General features: G+C 46.1%; 2 protein-coding genes and 1 pseudogene across 7 annotated transcripts in view; 2 read left to right on the top strand and 1 right to left on the bottom strand.

Moving 5' to 3' along the window:
• Window positions 1-25,685, bottom strand: part of LOC138498498 (zinc finger protein 850-like) — a 661,846-nt pseudogene that overhangs the window by 463,963 nt on the left and 172,198 nt on the right.
• Window positions 1-25,685, top strand: part of LOC138498478 (zinc finger protein 268-like) — a 286,623-nt gene that overhangs the window by 226,795 nt on the left and 34,143 nt on the right. The window contains exons 1-2 of one of the 4 annotated variants that reach the window (XM_069622228.1): window positions 10,982-11,056; window positions 24,219-24,279. The exons of 1 other annotated variant lie outside the window; for it this stretch is intronic. The gene's annotated coding sequence lies outside the window, so the exon portion shown is untranslated. Of the gene's footprint in view, window positions 1-10,981; window positions 11,057-19,071; window positions 19,319-24,218; window positions 24,280-25,685 lie in introns of those variants that run through there. 2 more of the 4 variants (XM_069622230.1, XM_069622229.1) reach the window with 2 other exon arrangements.
• The window catches only part of LOC138498483 (zinc finger protein 615-like), a 222,110-nt gene continuing 220,641 nt past the window's right edge, over window positions 24,217-25,685 (top strand). For 2 of the 3 annotated variants that reach the window (XM_069622247.1, XM_069622243.1), the window contains exon 1: window positions 24,231-24,279. The gene's annotated coding sequence lies outside the window, so the exon portion shown is untranslated. Of the gene's footprint in view, window positions 24,280-25,685 lie in introns of all 3 variants that reach the window. The other variant, XM_069622244.1, reaches the window with a different exon arrangement.

Genomic DNA, 25,685 nt, shown 5'->3' with positions numbered 1-25,685 from the left:
CCCTCTCTGGTCCGGAGATGGTGGAAGCAGCACTGATCGCTAGGGCTTCTGGGGATTGTGGTTCCAATACTGATGAATGGGAATGGCCAGGAATTGATAGCTGTAGCAAGGTGCATTATGGTACATGTAGTTAGTTGAATTAAATAGGAAAGTACCAATGTTGCGCCAATGGGAATTAAGGACTTAAGTGTGAATAGGGGTTGTTCAAAGAGTATTATGAAGATGAATGAATAACAATTAGTCCATGATGGTTGCAAATGAGTGCGCCTGTGGCGCAGGCATGACACCAGGAGACTGGTGCTAATTAAAAGCTTTGAGTGAAAGACATCGTTAGCAACCAGGTGGCATGGTCCCTATTTGATACTCCTGACAATGCAGACGGCCATTCGTGTGGATGGACAAAAAGCGTGGATTCACGCAACCCATGCCAAGAAGGTGCCGTCACCATCTGAAAAATTGCCTGACCGAGGCGACCAGAAAGAAACAGCGGTTCCAGAAGCAAAAGACACGGTTGCCAGTTCTTTGCCTCACAATCTGCCTGATCCTGAAAGAAAGCCTGAAAAGATTGCTGTAAAAGAGGAAGGGCAAAGAGTGCCCCAACGTTATCCAGCAGAATCTGCATCACTGTTGGCTGACATGAAACGTGTACCACTTTGGCGCCCACCAGCATCTGCCATTGTGCCGCAGCCTGAAACGAAATTTGCATCATCACTGTGGCACCCACCATCATCTGCCACTGAGTCACAGGCTGACTCCGAGTTTGGGTCTGGAAGTGCACCAGCACTGTTCATTGATCACACGGTACCAGGAGCAAGGCGGTACAATCTACGACATCGAAAGAAGGAGTGATCAAATCTTCATTTTGTTGATATTTTCTTGCCTCTGGTTCCTATTCTCGGATGAAGTAGGAACTGGAGGCCTAGAGGAGAGCGGCGTGAGGGTTGTGCAAATCGGACAGCCCAACAGCGAGACTCCTCGGTGCTAACATAAAATCCATGTGTCCGGAACCCGAGTGAACAAGCGGGCGCACATGGTACAAAGGCAATTGATAACTGCTCTGGAGTTCTTTGAGCAATGTGCAAATGCATAGAGATCTTGCCCAACATATAAGCAATCTAGGCAGCTGAGAACTGGCAGAATAGACTGTTGACATTTATGGAACTCATTGACATTCGGACGAGTGCCACAAGGAGAGATATTCACTACGAACATCGCTGAAGAGGAAGACTCGTGGGAGAAGATGCCAGAACCAGCTTTTGCCCCCTCCTGCACCACTGCTGATAATGTTAATAATGAATTAAACAGAGAAACTGAAAAATTGCACAAAAAGGGTTATCGAAAAAATTGTATGCTGATTTTAACAATAATTATGTGCGTAATGAGTATAATAGCTCCAGTAACGACAGCACTGATATTATGGTACCTGGAAGAAATGCACTCCTTAGAAATTCTCTTGCCTGTTAGAAACATCACTGAAAGCCCTGTTCATGTAATTACTTACACTCTGTCCCCAATGGCAGAAAGACATAGGGCCTCATTACACGGTAGGCGGTGGACCAAGGTGCTATTAGCACCTTGGTCCATGCCGGTAAATTACCAGCACCGTCTTGGCGGAAAGGGGAATTACCGCCCTACTCCAAGGTTGGTGGGGCGGTAATTCCCCCTTCCACCATTGCCCTTCCCCATTCCCATTTTTGCCCCATAGGGCATAATGGGAATGGGGAAGGTGCTAATTACGGTACTGCAAATTTGCCGTAATTAGCACCAAAGTCCCTTTGCGGGTTGGGTTTTAACGCCTGCAAAAAGCAGGCGTTAAATTCCCCAACCCGCAAAGGGACCTCGTAGTATGGTAGTAAGGGTTAACGGTGACCATTACCATTAACGGTGACCGTTAACCCTTACCGCCGTCCGTGTAATGAGGCCCATAGAGAAGAATAATGAATATGACCCATTCCATTTTTAAAAAAAATAACTGTTGGGTGTGTGCTCATTTGCCACAGCATGGTGGCAAAGGAATAGGTTGGTACGTGCAGCCACTAACATTAAGTTCCGCATGCAGTGCATCTCTGTACATTATATTATGGAAAATGGAATAAGAGTGAAACGGGTCAGTTAGATAGCACAAACATGAATGAATTTGAGGAAATGATCATGAGACCCATAGGTTGCTCTATATTTCATAAAGCACGAATGATAACACTAAAAGCTACGCCTAAACCAATGCCACAAGATAGATTGTCCGTGCCAAAAAAATAATCTGTGATCGTATTTCGCATGAGATCAGAAGGAAATAAAGATGCAGTGCCTCCCTCTTACACAGTAAACTACAGCCCACGTTATGTTCCTTTTTGCTTAAAAAAGAAGGGCTCCTATTTAGTAGGGACATTCACTAGATGCATGAATACAGCGATTCTTAATAGGGAAGTAGAACCAGTGTATGTAGGTGACCCTGTGTACTTTATATGTGGAGATAAAGCGTATCCCTGGTTACCTAGAAACTGGGGAGGTACATGCTATTTAGGACTTCTGTTTCCAGGAGTGTTTTTCTTAGAAACAGCAGACATAGCCAAACTATCTTGAGCTAGGCCACGAAGAAGTAATGAAGGAGGATTAATGGCAGTAGATGTAGCGAAATCATTTATACCATTTTTGGCCCAAGCATTAAACTCCTACAATATACGACGACTATCCAGAATCTTAGAAAAACAATAAATGGAACAATAGATATACTATACAACATGACATTAGAGGAGAAAGGGATTAGATTAATGACACTTCAAAACAGAATGGCTCTTGATGTAATCCTGGTTGATCGTGGAAGTGTTTGCAAAATCGTGGGATCAGCGTGCTGTGTATTCGTAAACGACTCCTCTCCTATGATTTTCGAAGCAATAAGAAAATTACATGTTTTGAGCTCTGAACTCCATACCCAAGAAGGGGGTTGGGATATAAGTTCCTGGTTCTGGGAGTTATTATATTCATGGGGATGGAAACTATTTGCTGTCTTAGTAGCAGTACTAGGAATATTCATGACATGCTGTTGCTGCATACATTGCCTACCTGTAATATGCACCAAAATGAGTGAAGGGTGCGTACAGATGATAGAAAAAAAGAGCACTATTAAAACAAGTACCCATGGTGATGAGGAAACAAAAACAGTTAAGCAATTCATGTCAATCAATATAGATGACAATAAAGAGAAAATTAATAATGCACAAGATTCGGAATAAGATTCAGAATCAGAATCAGATACTTGGTCAGAAGAGGATGCAATGTACGGATGAGACGTTTGGCATATGGCCAAAAGGAGGGTTTGTCGAGCCAGAAATATAGACACCCCTCAATCGTAAAGCTATGTATTATGTTGGCCGAAGACCAACCGTCTCATGCATTTAGTATTAGAAATATATAGCCATAAACTTGACTAAGGTGCAGCCATTTTAAAGCGACTGAAATCGCCATTTTGTTTTCTCTAACGTTTGCTTTTTGCTTTCTGTTAAAATGCTTTGCTGAAATAATATTCTGCTTTACTAGTGCACAATGCAAGGCCAAGGGAGATATGTTGAAACATAACGTAGCAACCCAGATAGAAATGCCCGGTCTCCTCCAGTGCGCTATCCTTGAAAGAGAGCAGCGAGGCATCCTAATCAGCCCGCAGGTGCCAGCAAGTCTCGAAAACACAGTAGAAATGTTAGAAACAAACATTAAATGACTTGAATTATGCTCTTCTTTGCGGCCCCCCTTTCCCGAGCCCTGTAGAGTCCTGGAGGGCGAGTTGACCCCCAGGATCCAAATAGAAACTAGGAGATAGGAAGGCATGGAATGTGGCTCTCCCCCCACCCCCCCACACGCAGCTTGCTAGCGAGAACAGAAGCATTATGTTCTTTGGTCTTTTCAACAAAGACTCATGTCTGCAGTCTCACAAAACTGCAAACAGTTGCTAAATAAATGTTTAAGGTGTCATACTCGTCACCATTGTCAATCATCGTGCTCAATTCAAAGGAAATGTACAAGTGGGGGTATTTGATGTGACACTACTGATTGCAATATGCTTGTTTTATATATATGTAACTGATGTACGTTTTTCTCTCCCTTGCTTCCCCCGAGGTCTGGTAACACACACGTCGCGGGGCGTGGAACCCAGTTGGCCAACTGAGATTATTTGCTTTGCAATAAACCCTAGATTTTGGGAATACAACCTTGTGTCCGGCGTATCAGTTTTTGTGTGGTGATTGTGCCTTGTTTCCTCATGTGAGGGTCCCCCAGGTGCCCCGTCAGGCTTGATAGAGTTTGACCGCGATCGATACATTACACCTCAGAATCATGTGGTCACTTAGTTTAGAGTCAATCAAAATGGTCGGGCCACATCTCCCAGACAACTCTCGAGATGTTGCTATATAACCAATACAGGAGCTACAAATCCCTCTATACCAGGTTGGATGGGCTCCATCAAATTTCTTTGATATAATATAAATATCGCAATCATTTTATAATTGAGACCAAAAGAGACATCTTTCCCTCAATACTCTGTGGGGGTCACAAATTTTTTTTTCAGGTGATCCACCCATCTGATACCTCAAAACTGAATTAAAATCTCCACCGATGATAATTTCATATGCGGGTTCAAGCATAACAGCTTCACATAATGCTAGATTGAGATTCTGAAGCACAGTCTCAATCTGAGACGTATAAGGATTCCAATAAATGGATACCATTGAAAACTTAGTGGTGCTTGCTTCTTTGTAAATCACTTCCACCATAATAAATTCATTGGATGAATGTTTCAGTTTTGAAGTGAATCTCAATTAGTTTGAAATTAGGACAGCAAGACAGCCTGAGGGGCGTCCAATGTCTCCTTTTTTTTTGCACGATGACAGTACAATGTGTATCCATCTAAGTGGATATCCATCACAGCCATTGTCTCTTGCAACATTATTATCATGGGTATCTGCTGTATCTTTACTTGCTTGAGCCATGAAAAGAAACTCAAAAAACCACAACAATTCCAGGAAAATATGGAGATTGTAGTGGTTTTTGAATTTTGTACTGGAGTGGGAACCAGTGTGAGGGATTTCATGAGTGGTTCCAAACATGCAAGTTCTTTTAGTATGTTTGAAAAAGATTCCAGTTGACCCACCATAGTATCATTCAGAGATGTAGATTGAGTAACCAATATATCTAATTCATTATTCACAGGTACCATAGAAGGGTTGAATTCAATGAAAGCGTTAGTACCTTCCTTCGTCCAGAAGGCAAATAGCATAAAGCCGAGGGCAGCAAAATCTGCTTGATGTTCCCATAACAGATTTGCTATTATCTGGGACTGAAGTTCACAAATTATCCTGTGGTTATTATACCTAGATAGTTTAATCCATTCGACTTCATCAGATACCAAATTTCGTAATGCCGGAATGAATTGAAAGATTTTCATTTCGCGATGAGTCACTCTCCCACCCTAAAAAGAGTTTCATTTCAGGGGTAACCCCAGAAAAGGAAGGTATTTGGTCATCGTCGTTGATATCATTTTTAAAAGCATTTTCTAAATTCTGGTTAATCTGAGTTCCTAAATTACCGTCTTTCTGTTCTGAAGGTATCAATTTTGAAAGATCTGTACACAATACAGCAGCATTAGGGCCTATGTGCAATTCTGTGGTCTTTAATATTTGTCACGCATTTATTTTTTGAATATTTGGGCCTGGAGCTGAGGATAAAGGGTTTGTCAATTTACGAATCACTGCAGAATCGGAGGAGACATTATGGGCCTCATTACGACTTTGGCCAAAATCGGGTCTGGGTTCCCAGAATGGGGAATTACCGGGCCATTCCGAGTTCAGAGGCCCGGTAATTCCTCCCTCCAGGAACCCGGGCCCGGACCTTCCCCATTCCCATTCATCCCCCATAGGACTGAATGGGAATGGGAGAGGGAGCAAACAACGGGCCGATTGTGAGCGGCCTGTTCTTTGTTCCCTCTTCCCCTCGTGGGTGTCAGGAATAAGGGCCTGTGGTGCAGGAGGAAGCAGGTACGGCATATCTAAAAACTACAATTCCCAGCAGGCATGGGTTAAGTGAACTCTCATAAATCATTGGTCTAATGTGATAACGAGGTTTTGGGCAAGATAAACGCCAGTCTGGTTGCAGGCACATTGTTTTCTTCACGTTCTAAATACCAGGGAAAAAACAACCCTACTAATCGGCATTTCCAGTTATTTGGCTTTTCTACAAAAGCGCCTTTCTATGTGCAGTGTGTTATGTTAATCCATGCATGTGTATGTCTCAATGTTCTCTGCTCACGATCTGTGTATTGTGGCTTTAAGTCATGAGTGCTAACATCCCTAGTAATCCGCATTTCCAGTTATTTGGCTTTTCCACATGGAGAAAGGCGCCTTTCTATGTGCAGTATGTTATGTTAATCCATGTTTGCTCACAATCTGTGTATTGTGGCTTTACGTCATGATTGCTAACATACAGGAGGTCATGTATAATGAGTTATGTATGGTATGAAGGTTATGTTATGTTCTACTAATTACTGAAGATAGAGTCAGGTCAGGTTGCAGGAGTATTACGCTATCTAGTCAGGAATTGTAGGGGTCTTTTGCTGTTTATGTCTTGTTGTCTTCCCTTCCTTCCCTTTATTTGTCCATCCCCTTTCCCTAACTCCTTCTTCCCCCCATTGGCTGCCATGTGGCTACCTGTAATTCAAACATCCAGGCGCCTGTGCCAACCACGGTGGGAGGTGTCGATCCATTCGGCTTCTGTGGTTCGGGAGAGGGGATTGAAATCCTCCTCCCTTAAGTTCAGTTGTGACAGAATCAACAGTCCCCGATTTCGGGATTACTGAACCACCCAGGCCAAATGGATAACCCTCCCTCGTTAGCGGAAGTGCTAAAGGCACTACAGGATATTCAGGTGGAATTGATACATGTCAGACAGGAATCTAGCACTTTGAAGAATCAAGTGCAAGGATTGGTAGCACAAGGGACTCCCTTGGAGGAAGCCGGGCCTTCTACCGGTAGAACAGGAACAAGAACGCCCACTGTTGTGGTTCAAGCTCCCAGTAGTGTGCCCTTGGCCGCGCCCTAAAGGTTTTCTGGGGACCCAAAAAAATACATGACGTTCTTGACCCAGTGTAGGTTACATTTTCTGTGTAAACCATCAGCCTTTGAGACTATTCAAGCAAGAACTGCCTTTGTAATTTCATACCTAACAGGAGATGCGGCCGCTTGGGCGATGCCATTGGTACAGAAAGATGATCCATTATTGTATAATTGGGATAATTTTCTGGCAGAATTTGGTTGATTGTTTGACCTAAGGGAAGTGTCATTGGCACAAGACAAGGAGTTATTGGCACTAAAACAGGGTACCAGAGATTTGGTTTCTTATGTGACACACTTCAATAGACTGGTAATTGAAACAGATTGGCCAGAGAATAAACAGACAGTTTTATTCTATCAGGGATTGAAAGAAGAATTAAAAGACGCTATGGCACAGGTGGAGCCTCAGCCCAACACATGTACTGCTATGATTGATTTGGCATTAAGGTTGGATCATCGGATGAATGAACGAAAGGGAGATAGGAAAAAACCAGAGGTGGTACCTTTTGTACGATTGGATAGAGAAAGGGTGAACAGAAACGGTGAAGGTGAACCTATGCAGATTGGAGGGGTGAGGGGACCTTTATCGGCTACAGAAAAGGAGCAGAGGAAGGTTAACAATTTGTGCTTGTACTGTGGTCAACCTGGAGATTATATTCGTACTTGTCCAATACTCCCAAGAAGATAGGTGGTGGAGATAAGAGCAAAGGCGAGTCGGGAAAAGGATTGGGCGGGCCTTAGGGGGAACACAGGTGTCAGGCTCAGTGGTTGAAAAGTTCCCCACTTGGGTAGCAAATACTTCACGAAAAGGTAATTCTCATTTGTATATTCTGGTAACTTTATTTTTTGCTTGTACAAAACAGATGGTGTCAGCCATGATAGATTCAGGGGCAACTGGAAACTTTATTGACATTGATTTGGCCAAAGGACTGGGGTTGCCATTGAGAGAGAAGACTCAGGTGGAAGGGGTGCAGTCGGTGGATGGGTCGCCTTTAATTTCAGGACCCATTTGTCAGCAAACTCAACCCATAGAAATGAGGTGTCAGTCTGGACATGTGGAGGACATTGTACTGGATCTAATCGCAGCTCCCCAATTTGGTCTTATTTTAGGAATTCCTTGGTTGACTCAGCATAATCCAAGAATTGATTGGGTAGCTAGAGAGATTCTTTTTGAGAATCCAGAATGCATTGGTCACATTGAGGAGGAGGTGAGCCCAGCATTGTTTTTCGCAGATCAGCCACAGGCAGTGCAAGTGGTGGGGGCTGTGGGGTTACAGGTTCCGGCTCAATATCAAGAGTTTGTAAATGTGTTTGACAAAGGAGGAGCGGAACAATTGCCTCCCCATAGACCATATGACTGTGTTATAGAGTTAGAACCCGGGGCTAAACTGCCATGTAGCAGAATCTTTGCATTAACGGAAACTGAAAACCAACATCTGAGAGAGTATTTGGATGATATGTTAAAGAAAGGATTAATTCGACATTCCACATCACCAGTCTCATCCCCATTGTTTTTTGTGCCTAAAAAAGAAGGTACGTTGAGGACAGGTATTGATTATCGTGTATTGAACGAGGTGACAGTAAAAAACAGATATCCACTCCCTTTAATTTCTGGACTGCTGCATCAAGTGAAAACCGCAGTGGTGTACACAAAACTTGATTTACGGGGAGCTTATCATTTGATTTGTGTCAAGGAAGTTGATGAGTGGAAAACTGCATTTAGAACTAAGTTTGGATTATTTGAATATTTGGTTATGCCTTTTGGTTTATGTAATGCTCCTGCGGCATTTCAATTTTTTATGCAGGAGGTTTTGAGTGAGTTTTTGGACATCTTTGTTATTGCATATATTGATGACATTCTAATTTATTCCAATTCACAAGAACAACATGTGAGCCATGTAAGGACAGTGTTAAAGAAATTACAAGAACATCAGTTATATGTGAAATTGGAAAAATGTGCCTTTCATGTGAAAAGAGTGGAGTTTTTGGGCTTCATATTGACCCCGGAAGGGATAATTATGGACAAAAGCAAGGTGCAAGCAGTCCTGGATTGGCCCAAACCCCAGTGTGTTAAAGATATTCAATCTTTTTTGGGTTTCGCCAATTTCTAAAGACGATTCATTACTAATTTTTCTCAGATTGTGGCACCTATAACAAGATTATTAAGAAAGGCAACACGTTTTTGTTGGGATGTGGGGGCGGAAAAAGCTTTTCAAGAATTAAAATTGGAATTTACCTCAACTCCAGTATTACGACATCCAGATTTGGATAGGATGTTTCAAGTAGAAACTGATGCGTCCAATGTGGCCATAGGTGCGGTGTTATCTCAGAAGGATCCAGAAGGAAGTTGGCATCCAGTAGCCTACTATTCACTAAAGCTCACTCCATGTGAACAAAATTATTCCATCACTGATAAAGAATTGTTAGCTATCAGGGTAGCCTTCTTGGAATGGAGACATTATTTACTGGGGGCTAAACATCAGGTGTTGGTAGTGACAGACCATAAAAACCTACAGTACTTTAAGACGGCTCACACATTGAGTCCTAGACAACTACGGTGGTCTCAATTCTTCAACGAGTTTGATTTTGTGGTGACCTTCCGCCTGGGAAAAAGAAATGGAAAGGAAGATGCCTTATCACGCCAACAAAACATGGACAACATGGTATCTGAAACAAAATCTATAATCCCGGCAGAGAGGGTTGTAAGGGCCGTAGTCTCTAAGTTGATGAAGCAGGTGAAACAGGCAATGAGGAATCAAAAGAATCAGAGTTGGGGTGTGAATAACCGTTTGGAAACATTTAAAGAGAATCTCCCTTATTAGAATGGAAGATTATATTTGCCTACTTTGGAACTCCAAACGAAGGCTATGCATTGGTGCCATAATTCCCCTTTGGCTGGACATTCAGGGAGTAAAAAGACACAGATTCTAGTGGAAAGATACTTTTGGTGGCCCAATTTGAGACAAGATGTAACCAGGTACGTGCAGGAATGTGAAACATGCGTACGAAGTAAAGCTGATCACACCAAGAAGTCAGGTTTACTTAAACCATTGCCCACTCCCACCAAAATATGGACACACATATCAATGGACTTTATCACAGACTTACCACCGGATGATCAGTATGATACAATATGGGTGATAGTGGATTACTTATCTAAACAGGCTCACTTTGTGCCTTGTAGAGGCATTCCAGGAGCAGGGGAATTGGCAGAATTGTTTTTGCAGCATGTGGTTCGCCTTCATGGACTACCACGTACTATTATGTCTAATAGGGGACCGCAGTTTACATCAAGGTGTTGGCGCGCTTTCTGTCAGATGTTAGGAATCAATTGTGCCCTGTCCACTAGTTATCATCCCCAGACCGATGGACAAACTGAAAGAGTTAACCAGACACTGGAGCAATACTTGCACTGTTATTTACATGAAGGAATGGAGTCGTGGGTTCAAGCATTATGGTTAGCTGAATTCACCTATAATAATGCTGAACATGCTTCCCTGGGAATGGCTCCCAATGAGTGCTTGTATTGGCAGGTACAGGAAATGTTGCCGGAGCAGCTAACAAATGTTGAAAACTTTCCAATACTCCAAAACAGAAAACAATTGCTTCTAACCATCAGACAGAAGGCGCGAGATAATCTTGAATATGCAAAAACTCAATATGAGATATGTATGAATAGTAAAAATCGTGTCAGAAGTTGCTGTGAAATTGTGAAATTGTGTTTGCCTAAGTTCCTGAGAATCCACCCGGTATTCCATGTGTGTCTGCTTAAACCCGCAGCGCCTGGAACACATGTGCAGAGACCTCCAGCTATCCACAAAGAGGGTCATGTGGAATATGAAGTAAAGCAGATTTTGGACTCAAAAAGGAGGAGACAAGTGTTGTGGTATCTGATCCGGTGGGCTGGATATGGACTGGAAGACTGCTCCTGGGAACCTGCTAGTGCAGTTCATGCACCTCGTCTGGTAAGAATGTTTCATGCAAAATATCCGGAAAAAGCAGGTCCTGGGATGAGCCCTGGAAGGGGAGGTAATGTCAGGAATAAGGGCCTGTGGTGCAGGAGGAAGCAGTTACAGCATATCTAAAAACTACAATTACCAGCAGGCATGGGGAATGTGTAGTTCCTTGGGCCTGCCGGTACTCAGCTGCCGGCACTTTGCAATTAGGGATTGGGCTCTTAACGGCCGCCCACCCGTGCTCAGTTGCTGTTGATTAATGTTGGAGAGCACGGGCGGCGGCAGGAGCAAAGCAGCAACGCTAGAGGTGTAAGCGGGCGGTGTGAAGGAGTCACGCCGGCTATGCCTCCAGGCATCTTTATTCCCCGGGTTGCGGCGGTGTACACTCCTTAACCTGCTCCAGTGCTACAGGTCGGGGTCAGCCGCAGGAGGCTCCCGGACCATCAGTTAAGTGTCTCTGTGTTTGTTTGTTTTGCCGGGTTGCGGCAGTGATATGGAGTGAAACAGATGCTTCAAGCATTTATGTCCGGACGTTACAAGGAAAACGTCCGGACCATGAGTTAAGTGAACTCTCATAAATCATTGGTCTAATGTGATAACGAGGTTTTGGGCAAGATAAACGTCAGTCTGGTTGCAGGCACATTGTTTTCTTCACATTCTAAATACCAGGGAAAAAACAACCCTACTAATCTGCATTTCCAGTTATTTGGCTTTTCTACAAAAGCACCTTTCTATGTGCAGTGTGTTATGTTAATCCATGTTTGTGAGGCATGTGTATGTCTCAATGTTCTCTGCTCACGATCTGTGTATTGTGGCTTTAAGTCATGAGTGCTAACATCCCTACTAATCCGCATTTCCAGTTATTTGGCTTTTCCACATGGAGAAAAGCGCCTTTCTATGTGCAGTATGTTATGTTAATCCATGTTTGCTCACGATCTGTGTATTGTGGCTTTACGTCATGATTGCTAACATACAGGAGGTCATGTATAATGAGTTATGTATGGTATGAAGGTTATGTTATGTTCTACTAATTACTGAAGATAGAGTCAGGTCAGGTTGCAGGAGTATTACGCTATCTAGTCAGGAATTGTAGGGGTCTTTTGCTGTTTATGTCTTGTTGTCTTCCCTTCCTTCCCTTTATTTGTCCATCCCCTTTCCCTAACTCCTTCTTCCCCCCATTGGCTGCCACCTGGCTACCTGTAATTCAAACATCCAGGCGCCCGTGCCAACCACGGTGGGAGGGGTCGATCCATTTGGCTTCTCTGATTCGGGAGAGGGGATTGAAATCCTCCTCCCTTAAGTTCAGTTGTGACAGAGGGACCCGGTAAGGACGCCTGGTTCGACCAGGTGTTACTTACCGGGTCCCGCGACAGGAGCTTGTAACGAGGCAAAACGGGTTTAACGGGTCAGTCGTAATGAGGCTCCATGTGTTTGAGCAGATCCACTAGGCATCAATGTGCTTACCGTTGTTTGTAAGTTGATGTCTCTATTTGCATTAATTGAAGGTATCAAGCCAGATGTCTTTTTATTTTGCATCTTATTAAAGAAATTTGACATCTGTGTTTGTACCAAATTGACTAGTTGGTCTGTGTCAATATCAGGAGTGATCTGATTACTATGTAACTCAGGATGGGTATACCCATTCTCAAAATCTACATTAGACATGGAGTTTTCAGCCATGACGAGATCTGCATCTTTCAGCTGGAGCAAAATTTTACTTTCGGTACTTAGATGGTTTAAATCTAAAAGAATATCATCCTCAGCAATTTTACACATTTTTTTATTGGGTAAATTCTTAGATTTTGTTTGTTGACAAGTTGGTAAGTTTGTAGTAATTACTGAATTCTTGGACTTTTGTCTTCTTTTTTGGGCCCTTATGTGAAGTCTTTTTGCTTTGCGTGAAGAGAAATGCATTGTTTGTTGAGTTTCGACCTGTTCTGTGCCCTCATCAACATTACCAATTTCTTGAGCCATCAATTTACCATTTTGGTCAATAATATCAGTCAATGCCGATGGGCTATCAGGTGTGGCATAGCTAGTTTGGTTATACTCCGTGGTAGCATTCAGAGTAGGTAGGGTCCCATTAAATCTTGAGGAACCAAATTTGCTTTAAACAGGATATCCTCAATTGCCAGAATTTTTTCATGTTGCAGTTTGACCATATCAATAATGTCAATGTATGTGGCTGTATCAAAACCTGTGCTCTCAGAAGGCTGATGCTGGACCACTTGCGCATACAGTTTTGACTGTATTAAAGTATGCTCTATCATCCTTTGTTGAGGTTTTTATCTCATTTATTGCAAAATGTGTGTGCTCGTGACCCTTGTCCAGCAAATTTAATATTCTTGAAAGCACTGGAAAATTTTGCAACTCTTGCTCATTGAGATCAATGAGGGATTCTTCCAGGGGGAACAGTGAGAAAGCAGATTGATTCATTGTCGAGCTGATGAATTGTTACTCAGGGCAAGTAGCGAAGATTGCAAATGGGGAAGATCTCCCATTTAAGGATGCCTCCTTTGCCGGTGCCGAACGGACCTGTAATTTTATCTCTTCGTGCAAATTCAATGCCTCAGCACTCCCCGCAAAAGATAGTCTTTCTTGTTGATTAGTTTGAGTGCTGAAGAAATGAACTTGATCTGTAGCACCAAATGTATTTGATACTGGGGTTGAAGGCCCCAGTGAGAGCCAAACTGTTTTGTGGAGCTCATTCATTACCACTGGTGCTACCAATGATATATCAGAAACTGGAATAAATACCTCTTCATTAGAAGTACCCAGTATTGAGTTATCTTAAAACGGTATGTTGGTAATGGGTTTACACAATGATATGATATTGCTCTTTGATGGTGAGCATATGTGAGCCTCTTTACGTGTGTGAGAGGAGGATCTTCATGAGCTATTCATCCTAATATCGCCAACACAAGGGCTGCCACTCATTCGTTTTTCTAGTTGTGTGTTCCCTTCACACAATTAATCCATAATCAACAGAGTAGTTTCCACTTTATCAGGCGCCTTAGGCGGAACATTGCTAGGAGCTGGTATTGGTTGCAACATTTTTTGTGACTTATCGTACAAGCGTTTCCCGCTTCTTAAATTCATTTCCATTTCGGGATCTTCGCGGCTCAGTTTAAGCAGTGTGGGTCTTTGTCTACTATGCCACTTTTGACTGTGTACTAGTTCCTGCAGTATGCGCCGTGTGTTGCAGATAACCAATCCCTGAGTATTAGAGACAGTAGTTTCCTAAAATATCACACTGTGCAGTATATCACAGAAGAACACTCTCAGAATATTAAGAACGTGAGTTCCCTGCAATTTTACAATGCGCCGTATATTTCAAAGTAAGACTCTCAGAATTAAAGGCAATAATTCCTTCCAATGACACACTGCACCCTAAATTTCAAAGGAACACTCTTAGAATAGTAACTGTGATAGTTCCCTGCAAAATCACAATGCACCGTACATTTCAAAGTGATACTCCCAAAACTAAAGGCAATGGTTCCTTTCAATAACACACTGAACCATAGCTTTCAGAGAATCCCTGTCAGAATATTAAGTGCGATAATTCCCTGTACTATCACACTACCCCGAAAATTTCAGAGGAGCACTCTCAGAATAATAACAACGGTATTTCCCTGCAATACCGTAATGCGCCAGATGGTTCAGAGGAACACATTCAAGGTATTAAAGGCAGTAGAACTATCCACTGTCTTATATTGCCCTAAAGCAGCAGCAGCCGGGAAAAATGTAAAGGCAAATCAATCGTCGCTTAAACAGCAGTAGCATACATACGCATCAAATGTATACCCGCTAGCTAACACAGACATCAAAATACGCACATGGAAAGTAAAGACGCACTTCACAGGAGTTGGCTGCTAATTATTATTAGCACGCAGCCTACCTTCTCTGGAAGTATAATGTGCACCTTAAATTAATTTAAAGCCACGAGCCAACCGAGCTCTAACAGGCTCCAACAGGCCCTTTCTGGGCACTTCCAAAACAAAAGATTAAAGGTCCAAATACCTCTGGCAGGATTCTTTTTCCACCAGCGAGAGAAGAAACATCCTACTAAAAGGTACACTGGAGCCAGGGATGAGATCTATGGCGCAATCATCTTCCCTATGTGGTGGCAAGACCTTCTGTTCCTCTTGACTGAACAACTCCTGGTACTGCTTGTATTTGGCAGGTAATACCGTGGAAATGGAAGACACGGGTGTATCAGACATGCCATCCCTCCCGATTTAGACAGGAGACTCACGATTTTGAAATAAAACATATTGCAAAATATTGCTATTTTTAACATTCTCCAGCCTAAAATAATGCTGAGGACACACAGGATCGCATACATTGTTCCGACCCTAGAAAGAGGGATTTAGCTGTCCAATTTGTGTACCGATTGTGCTTCGACAACCACAGTATGCCCAGGATTACTGGTTAATGAGCAGTATGGAACAAATCACAACGGAGCACTTCCTTATGTTGTTGTTTGGCCATGGGGAGGGGAACAGTGTGGTGCAAAATAGGTCCGCTGGACAAGGGGAAGCCATCAACTCCGACAGGTACAGCAGAGTCTTTGATCTCCATAGGGATCTTCATCCAATTATCCCAATCCTGCTCCATAAAAAGACCTTTGGCTCCCGAGTCCACCATGACCAAGGTGGACATTACGCCTTGCCTGAGTAAGGACAAGCTGATTCGCAGGATCAAAAGTTCTGCTTCAGGTGTCTGTTCAGAGGTTACACTCCTGGGACTCGGTAAAGCCTCCCGAACGTAGGTCCCAACTACGAGCGCGAGCTGTCGTTTCTAGACCTGAGAGGAGGAGCCAATGGGCATACTCTGACCAAAAGTTCATCCGAGGCGCAATACATGCATCAGTGTTTTTCTCTCCTCAATTGTCTTTCTTCATTGGATCGGGCTCAAAGGCACCAGCAGCAGGGCCATCATGCCTTACAGTGGAGAGCCACAACCATGGCTTTCCCCCTCCCCCCATCAAGGGGAAATTTGTGCTATGGAGGGAGTTGTTTCCAGTCACCTGCCAGTAAAATCAAGTGCAAAAAATACAAGTACCAGAATCCTCAGAGTCAATTAACTTGCCACACCTGAAAAAGAAATGAAGACACGCCTGAAACAGCAAAGAAACTCAGCCTCCCTGAAGATTGGTGGAGTCATGAAAACGTGCATTTGGAGGAGAAGCTAATGACTGGTAACAGAGCGCCTGCCTTACCAATTTTTAAACATTGTTCCAGGAGTACCGGGCTCAAAGGCAGCAGCAGCAGCAGGGCCATCATGCCTTACAGTGGAGAGCCAAAACCATGGCTTTCCCCCTCCTCCATCAAGTGGAAATTTGTGCTATGGAGGGAGTTGTTTCCAGTCACCTGCCAGTAAAATCAAGTGCGAAAAATACAAGTACCAGAATCCTCAGAGTCAATTAACTTGCCACACCTGAAAAAGAAATGAAGACACGCCTGAAACAGGAAAGAAACTCAGCCTCCCTGAAGATTGATGGAGTCATGAAAATGTGCGTTTGGAGGAGAAGCTAATGACTGGTAACAGAGCGCCTGCCTTACCAATTTTTAAACAGGTAAGCACTGTGCCTTCCCTGAGAGCCAGGTCCCAGGGAAAAAAAGCTTCTCCGGTTTTGTTCCCGTACTCCGTTCACATGGGGCCTGAGGGGTGGATGCTCTTTCCTTGGCCTAGCATCCGGGCCTTCTTTGTGCCTTTCCTCCTATCTCTCTGGTTCCGAGGGTCATCAGCAGGATCAAGATGTGTCAGGGAATGTTTATCCTGGTGGTCCCTTACCGGGCTTGGTGAGGGTGGTTATGTTGTCCTCTGGAGTGGCAATTGGCTACTCCGTGGATCTTGTGCAGTTGGCCATCTCTCATGAAGGTGGGCGGTTCCCCCTTTTCTCTCATCCGTTGGGGGTCTGGAAACTGAGAGGAGGAGTCTGCCAGCATTAGGCCTTTCTGCGGATGTTGCTGGGATGGTCCAGAGGGCGCATCGGTCCTCTACCCTATATTCTTACATCCGTTATTGGACCAATTTTCTGCCCTGGTGTTCCCCGAGGTGTATTCAGGCCTGGTCTGTGGGCTTCCTGACATTTTGCCGTTTCTCCAGGAGGGTGCTGAAAAAGGGTTGGCTGTTTCTACTCTCCATTCTCAGTGGGTGGCCATTCGGGCCTTTTGCGTTTCCTGGTCTCCTCCAACTGGAGGAGAGGCTCTGGTCTCGAGGCTCTTGAAGGGGGTGGGCGAACTCTCGTTCTTTGGGCCCGGTTAGGGATCCTCCTTGGGACCTGCCCTTAAGGTCCTGGCTATGTTACAGAAGCCTCCCTTTGAACTGCTGGAGGATGTCGAGCTAAAGTGGTTGACTCTCAAGACTACCTTTTGGTGGCTGTCACTTCGGCTCACCATCTGGGGGAGATCAGGGCTCTCATATGTCGTCCTCGGTTTTTGGTGGTCCGGGAGGAGGCCTTGTTACTGCAATGTGAACCTTCTTTTGTATCTAAGGTCTCCTCTTGGTTCCATCGGTGTCAGTAGGTTGTCCTTCCTGCCTTTTTCCCTGATCTGTCCTCTCCTGAGGAGGCTTGGCATTGCCTGGATGTCAAGATGGTCATTCTGCACTGTCTTTCCTGGACCAAGTCCTTTCATCTCTCTGACCATCTCTTGGTTACCTTTGGGGCAGGGGAATGTGGCCGCAGGGCCTCCAATCCTACTATCAGCCGGTGGATTAAGTCCTTGATTCTCCTTGCCTATGATTTTTCTGGAATCTGCCCGGCGGGCCGGGGCCAGTGCACAAGGGGGGTGGGCCTCCTGGGCTAATTTGCGGGGGGTGCCCTTACTGGACATTTATTACCAGCTCAACGTTGAGGGGGCACCGTGCACTTCCTTTGGCGTGGGGGTTCTGGGAGCTGTGTCTGATTTAGGAGGTGGCAGGGGACTTTGTCTTCCTGCTGTTTTTTCTTCCTTGAATAAATAGGTGTTGGGTTGCTTTTGCATTACCATTGCTGTTTGTGTCTTTTGTGGTGTGCATGGGCATCCTTCCTGTTTTGCTTTGGTGCGACTCAAAGGTAAGTACTGACCAAGGTTTGAGGGACACAGAGGTAAAGCCGGATTACTTTCTTTATTACTCCTAGTCTACTCTTACTCATCCCAGTACGCACTACTCTTCCCGCCCGCCCCTTGGAGGAAGTTGGCCATTTATTGCTTTGGATTTACTGGGAGGTGTAATGTCCTATGTTTATGTCCATAGGGACAAGCGTTTAGCTTGCCCCATTTCACTATCTAGATCGGGTGTCAGCCGATCACGTGGTGTGGGCGGAGTTACTGCCAAGTTGGCAGTTACAAGCCAGTGAATAAAGAAGCTACACCTTTAGTGCTGCGCATTATTTAGACGTCAACATGATTGTTTTGATCACTGGTTCCTGCACGTATGAATTTAACAGGAGGTTATACCTCCTGGGGTAGGAGGCGCCAGAATGAGCCAGCTTGTAAAAAAGAGTTCCAGTGAGCATGGACATACCTAAAGGTAAGTACCGGGACGAGGAAGAGTACGGCTAGGAGTAATGAAGATTACCAGTAAGTAATCCGGGCTTGCCTTTCCTTCTAGCATGCCCTGCCCTTCGGGATTCTTAATTTCTATTTTTGCGTGGGCTGCCCATGAGCATGCCTGCCCCGTTGTGTTCTCGCAGGATCGCTGAGCATGCGCACTAAGTTCCAAAATGCACGCCGCTCCTCATTCTGATCCTGCGCATGGTCGTGTGATCTCTGTCTCAGTGCCCCGACAGTTCATCACGCTACGCAGACGTATTTCTGAGCATGCGCTGTGTGTGTTTGCGAATACCCGTTCCTGACTCGGCATCCTTTTACTGCGCATGCTCTGTGTATTAGTGTCTCAGCACTGCGCATTACCTCCACGTCCACTCTTCCTCGTCCCAGTACTTACTTCATGAGGCACCCGCCTCCGACACAGGACCTTCTTCTATTTCTTTAAATCCCTATAACTCCTCCCCCACATCCATGTCACTCAGTTTAAATTTTTCCTGCCTCCGGCAGGTTGGACTTTTTCTTCCCGGTGCGGGGCACTGGGGAGCACCGATTGCTGGCCCCCTGGGGGGGGCTGTGTGGCGGGGCCCTCGGCTCCCTCAGGTGCGGCACTGCTCCTGGGCCCCCTGCGGGGCTTGGGGTCACAGTTGAGCTGGATTGCCTCGCTCGGTTCTTTGCTGGGCTCCGGACCGCAGCGTGAGCATTGTGTCCCGGGTCCTGCACGGCCCGGGGGAAGGTAAGGAGAGGGGAGGACTGGGCTTGATGTTTTTCCCCTCTCCTCCTGTTTTGGCCATCTTGATTCGACTTGGCAGTATGGGCTAGCCTTCCCTTTTGTTGTGAGGCCTCTCTGCTTCTTGTCGTGGGGTGACAGTGGCAGAGAGTCTTTGGGAGTGGTGGGGGCTCTGTTCTGTCGCAGGCATGTCACATACCACCCGCTCCTCAGACACACACAGCACAGGATGCACCGGATGTTAGCTGCATTATCTGGGGGAAGGTAAGGAGAGGGGAGGACTGTGCTTGATATTTTTCCCCTCTCCTGCTGGTGTGGCCATCTTGAATCCTTCAACATGCCGTTTTCCTCGTGCTTTGTGTGCACATCTTTATTGGAAATGATGGCAAGCACTTGGCAGTATGGGCTAAGCCTTCCCTTTTGTTGTGAGGCCTCTCTGCTTCTTGTCGTGGGGTGACTGTGACAGAGTATTTGAAAGTGTGGGGGCTCTGTTCTGTCGCAGGCATGCCACATACCACCCGCTCCTCAGAGACACACGGCCCAGGATGCACCGGATGTCAGCTGCATTCTCTGGGGGAAGGTAAGGAGAGGGGAGGACTGTGCTTGATGTTTTCCCCTCTCTTGCTGGTATGGCCATCTTGACTCCTTTGAAAGGCCGTTACCTCGTGCTCTGTGTACACATCTTTATTGGAAATGATGGCAAGCACTTGGCAGTATGGGCTAGCCTTCCTTTTTTGCTGTGAGGACTCTCTGCTTCTTGTCGTGGGGTGACTGTGACAGAGTATTTGAAAGTGCGGGGCTCTGTTCTGTCACAGACATGTCACATACCACCAGCTCCTCAGACACACACAGCCCAGTATGCACCGGATGTTGGCTGCATTCCTTGCGTGCTGCCTGTGAATACGGCGCAGATTTTGGACACATCTGCAAGCGGCCGGAAGGGTACCGGCCTGGCATAGTCTACACTTCGGGTTCGAGTCTCAGCGGTGCTGACTCGGTCCTTCATCCTTCCTAGACCGATGCATTGGAACGATTTAGAGCATGGGGCTACCAGCTACTGGATACAGGGGCTCAAGCCACCTCTCAGTCATGTGGTGTGTTAGTGGTGTGTTTGGGTCTGTGCTAGCTATGGACGCAGACTCCTTGTCCTGTCCTCTTCCTCTAAACTGCGCAAGGGAAAGTCAAAGGAGTTGATTTGCTTTTCCCTTGTCCGGCATGGGATTATGGAAAATGATCATGGAAGTAACGGCCATGCAGGGGGTTCCCAGTGTCTCTTCTTTTAGGCCCTAGGTCCTCCAGTGCTGACGTGTTGCTTTCACGCCTCCTCTCAGGAGGGGGATGTCACTTCAGTGGGTTTTTCCAGTATAGGCATACCTCAGGTAGGGGGTTGCCTTTGATGTCGGCTATCCGGGATGGATTGCTTTGCCCCGCTTTGTGACAGTACTCTGCCCTTTTGACGCCAGCCTGGTGGCTCCTCTGTCGGCTGAGGGGGCCATAGTCTGCTGGACTTCTGGGCTGTCCAGTATCTTCCTTTTGATAGGTCAAATCTTTTTGTGGGCTGACAAGCATGCTGTTATATTGTGGCGCAGGCCTGTTTCAACGTCCTGTGATTTCCCTCTGGTGCAAGTGCCGTGACTGGCGGTTTTCCCTGGCTCCTCGTCTCTATCTTCTCGGAGGTGTATGGGACCGGTGGGGTTCGGCTTCCTGGGTAATGGGATCCTTCTGGAGGGGGTATCAGTTGCCGTTCCTGTCTCCTCCTGTCCAGGTTTGCATGGTTAGGACTTTGGTACCCAGCTCACGGTCCAAGTGGTTGGCCATGGGATCCGTTCTCTCCGAACGGTTGTTGTGGGTTACCGTCTTGCCCGTTCCTCTCCCTGTTCAGGGTCAAGTTTTCTACTTGCGGGTGTTCCTGGTCCCAATGCCTTCTAGGATGTGTCACCTGCTTATGGGTCTCAAGACCCTGCACTGCTTGTCCGGACGTCTGGGGAGAGCGTACTCTGGATGTTGTGCAGGGGGGGCGCTTGCTGGCTGTTCTGGGCTGGGTTCTCAGAAGGCAGTATGTCTCGACTCACCTGTTGCTGAAGTTACGGGGCACGTGGCGTCTTGCATGTTTTCCAGTTCCTTGAGCCTGTCTTCGGTTACGTCTCTTGGTGTCTTATACTCTCTCCCACTGGCTCCCGACATCTCGGATTTCGTAGTTTTGTTTTCAGTGTCCCCAGCGCTGCGAGTGTCCCTGCTATGGTGGCGGGGGGTTTCAGGTCTACAGTCTGAGGTGTGCTTGGTCCTTCCTCCTGTGACCTCTCCTACTACCAACACCAGCAGAAAGGGTATACATTGGGGGTCCTCTCAGCTCAAGGGTTGTGAGATCTGGGGAGAGCCGGTGATCATCCAATTGGCAAGAGTTGTGCCATTGTGCAAGCTCTGGTGTACTTCGAGGAGTTGCTGGAGGGTCGGCGGTTTTTGGTCCGATCGGACAATACGACGGCCTTGGCATATGTGAACTGCAAAAGGGGTTCCGGCTGTTCCTTGAATGCTCTGGCAGCGCTGATAGGCACCTGGGAGGAATCTCATCTGGTGTATCTGCTGGCCTCACGGATCAGAAGGGTGGACAATGTTCAAGCGGATCTTCTCAGACGCCGGTTTTCACTCCTCTGCAGAACTGGTCCTGTTGGCCCAGGTCTTTGCGGTGACCTGTGTCAGATTAGGGTCTTTGGTTCTAGACCTGTTTGCATCCCCGGCCTCAGCAGAAGTTCCCCTCTTCTGCTCTCGGTTTCAGGTTGAGGGGATTGGGGGATGGACGCCCTCTCTGTACAGTGGCCTTGGGGTTTTCCTTTATGCCTTTCCGCCTATTCCCCTTCTGCCCCGGGTGGTTTGGCGCATCTGAGTGTCCAGGGTGACTGTGTTGTTGTTAGCTCTGTTCTGGTGCCGCCGGAGTTGGCTCCCCTCTCTGTTGGAGCTTCGTTCCTAGGAACCTTGGCTGGTTCCGAGGTGGCCGTGTCCCCTTCAAGGGGATCTGCGGTTAGAATTCCACCGGATGCAATGGGCGGTGTGGCTATTGCTCAGTCTAGGTTGATATCTCAGGGGTTCTCAGATCCTGTAGTTGAGTCCAAATGGATGCTCTTAGACCCTCCACTCTGAAGGTGTTAGGCAGACATTGGGGCCATTTCCGAGACTGGTATGGGCAGTCTGGGATCCCTCCCCTGCGTTCTGGCCTCTGCTATCCTTCGGTTCCTCCAGGAAGGGTTTTGACAGGGGCCTGGCAGTTTTTCCAGGCTTCGCTCTCAGCGGGCCTCCATGAAATTCCTTTTGGGGGACTCTGACGGTCACTTGGATGGGGAGGTGTTGGTGGGGAAGTTGATCCAGGGTTTTTCTTCTTCCCTTCCTTGGGCTGATAAAGGGCTTTCCTTTTGGGATCTCCCTCTTGTATTACGGTTCCTTCATGGGCCTCCTTTTGAGCCCATTTCCGAGATTGATATCAAACATCTTACACTGAAATCTGCTTTTCTTATTGCCCTCACTTCTGCCCGTAGGCTTGGGGAGATTGGGGCTCTCTTATGTCACGCTCCTTTCCTGAGGGTGCTGCCAGACTCGGTGGTGCCGGGGTGTGGTCCGAAGTTTCTCCCTTCAGTTGTCTCTCGGGTTTCACACCTCTCAGGGTCTGGTTCTCCCTGACTTCTTTCATGATCCAAGAACGCCTGAGGAGGTGGCTCAGCTTAACATTGATGTCCGGCGGGACGCGTTGGAGTATTTGGCTTGGTTTGCCTTTTCCACCAATCTGATAGTCTTCTGATTGCTTGTGGTCTGGCTGGGGCTGGGCATAACGCATCTGTGGTTTCCATTTTCCGGTGGTTCTGGGTTGTGATCTCTAGGGCCTATGTGGCTTCTGGCCTGCCTGTGCCTGCGCACAATCAGGGGCGGTCTACCAGGGGTTTCGCGGCTTCCTGGCCCGATGTAAGGAGGGTTTTTCTCTGCAAGAGATTTGTATGGCTGCCGCCTTGGCTGGTCTAGGCATTTTCATCAACCGCTATGGGTTGAGTTTCTCCCACTCGGGGGTTGGTTCCTTCGTGGTTGGAGTTTTTGTCTGTGGGGATGTGAATTAAGAGTTATTGTGGGTGTGTTTTGCTGCACTGTTTTTGGCTCTGTCTCATTGGGACCTTTTCCCCGTTGATGCTTTGGTATACCTCATGAAGTAAGTACTGGGACGAGGAAGAGTGGACGTGGAGGTAATGCTCTGATTACTTACCGGTAATCTTCATTACTCCTAGTCCTACTCTTCCTCGTCACAGTACTGACGACCCTCCTCACCCTCCCTGCGGGGAAGGTCCCATGCTCCGGCTTGGTAATATGAAACTGAGTGACATGGATGTGGGGGAGGAGTTATAGGGATTTAAAGAAATAGAAGAAGGTCCTGTGTCGGAGGCGGGTGCCTCATGAAGTAAGTACTGTGACGAGGAAGAGTAGGACTAGGAGTAATGAAGATTACCGGTAAGTAATCAGAGCATGTCCGTTCTTCGGCTTTGCTGATGCAGATGTTCAGTCCGGCCAATCTGCAGTCGCTCACCAAGGTCCCGTGCGGGGGATGCGCTGTGTTTTCATTGTCTGGGACCTCAAATGCTGCCATTTAAAATGTGGAATACATCACAATATTCTAAGGAATCATTTGCTGTAGGTGAGTGACTGGCGAGAAAGTGAACATCTGTTTTGGCCAAGTGTAAATTTCTTCATAAACCTCCAGTTATTCCTGTCTTCTGTGTATGTGATGGAGGGTGCATTCCTGGGAGGGGAGAGGGGAACGGCAGCTCCTCTTTGGATGTTTCGATTATCCTCTTTGGATGTTTTGATTATATATCGGTATAGGATGTCTTGCATTTGTAGTATTTAATAACATAATGTCTTCCATTTCTAGATCTAAACACACTATTGCGTCATCCTACTCTGCAAAACGTAAGAAGCACAGGCACCAAAAGGTAAATAACTGCTGTAGTTTTTGTCTGCACAGGTTGTTCTATGCTTCTGAGATAGCTGGTCTCGCTCCCTGCGTTCCTGTACCCTTCATGTCCCCTTCTCTCCTGTCTCCATTCCTGCCTCTTCCTGGAAATGGTGTCCAGGTCCAGGTTTGGGGTTCATGTCTGTGCCCCAGTGGACTAGTGCATTCTCTAGAAGGATCCATGCGTGTGACCTCATAGTCACTGGTTTGAAACCCTGCAGGTCCACCCAGCACTTCATCCACCCAAGATTAACTGAATGAGTACCACTGAGTTGTGTAACAATGAACATCTGGTACATTCTGTCTATAAAACCAAAATACACCAGTGTGGGGTGGGTGCACTCCACAAATACACCTGTTATGTTATGTGACTATCTTCCTCTGTGCCGTCCTATTAAACACAATTGGTAATTTGCTATTGGACCTCTATGGTGGATCACAGTACTCTGCTATAGGGGGTGGAGGACTGGAGTTCTACAAGTGAATTAAATGGGCACATTGGTAGCTACAAGTAGTATTGGTTGTTCTCCTTCCAGATCACCTGGGGCGCAAGGGATTGAGGAGGGGCTGAATGAAACAGAGCACCAGATCTGCACTTTGGCGGGTGATTACAGCATCTTATCCATCTTGGTGTTATGTATGTAGACATGAACGCGTGAGTGGTCTGGAGGGGAATTGAGAGCATGAGATGGAAAGGATGGTATGGGGTGTTGACGTTTAAAACAATTATTTAGGTTTATTATTGGTTAAAAAAAGATTCACCCAATTGCACCAACAACAATACATAAAGTGGGGAAAAAGAGGAAGCATTTCATTACATTACTATGAATAAACATGATTCCTAAATGCACTGAGTTAAAAAAGAAACACTAATTTCTTAAAACATTATATCAATAGCTTACATTGCTTTGAAATAATAAAAGAAAAGGGTAAAAATACGTTTAATCTACCTTGCATTCCATTATTATTAAAACTACTCCAGTAAATTGTAATCAAATCTTTAAAAACATACTTTCCCCTAACTATCGGATGTGGAGTGCAGAAGTATGACAGACCCACACTCCCCTTGCCTGCCCACCCGCTAGAGGGGCACAACATGAGGTGATTTAAAAGGAAGCCCCTTTCTCATGCTTGTGAAGGACAGTGACGGCCCACTTGCACCCGTTTGTGAACGGTTAGCAATTCAGTTGATCAGAGTATTACAGGCTCCGGAAATCATCTGTATCCCTTATTTATTAACTTCTTGTCTCCAGTTATGGGAAATAAAGACCAATTGGCATTGTTAAGTGGTAGGGCCCCCTATTGGCTAGCCCCCCATGCACATTCCTGATGAAGAACCACTTTGAAGCACTCTCTCATACATTGCCCTGGGAGGGAATCTCCAAG

Source organism: Ambystoma mexicanum, chromosome 5q (genome assembly GCF_040938575.1).
Source record: "Ambystoma mexicanum isolate Mex_15411 chromosome 5q, UKY_AmexF1_1, whole genome shotgun sequence".
Taxonomy (NCBI): domain Eukaryota; kingdom Metazoa; phylum Chordata; class Amphibia; order Caudata; family Ambystomatidae; genus Ambystoma; species Ambystoma mexicanum.
This window is presented reverse-complemented; position numbering and strand designations above follow the sequence as displayed.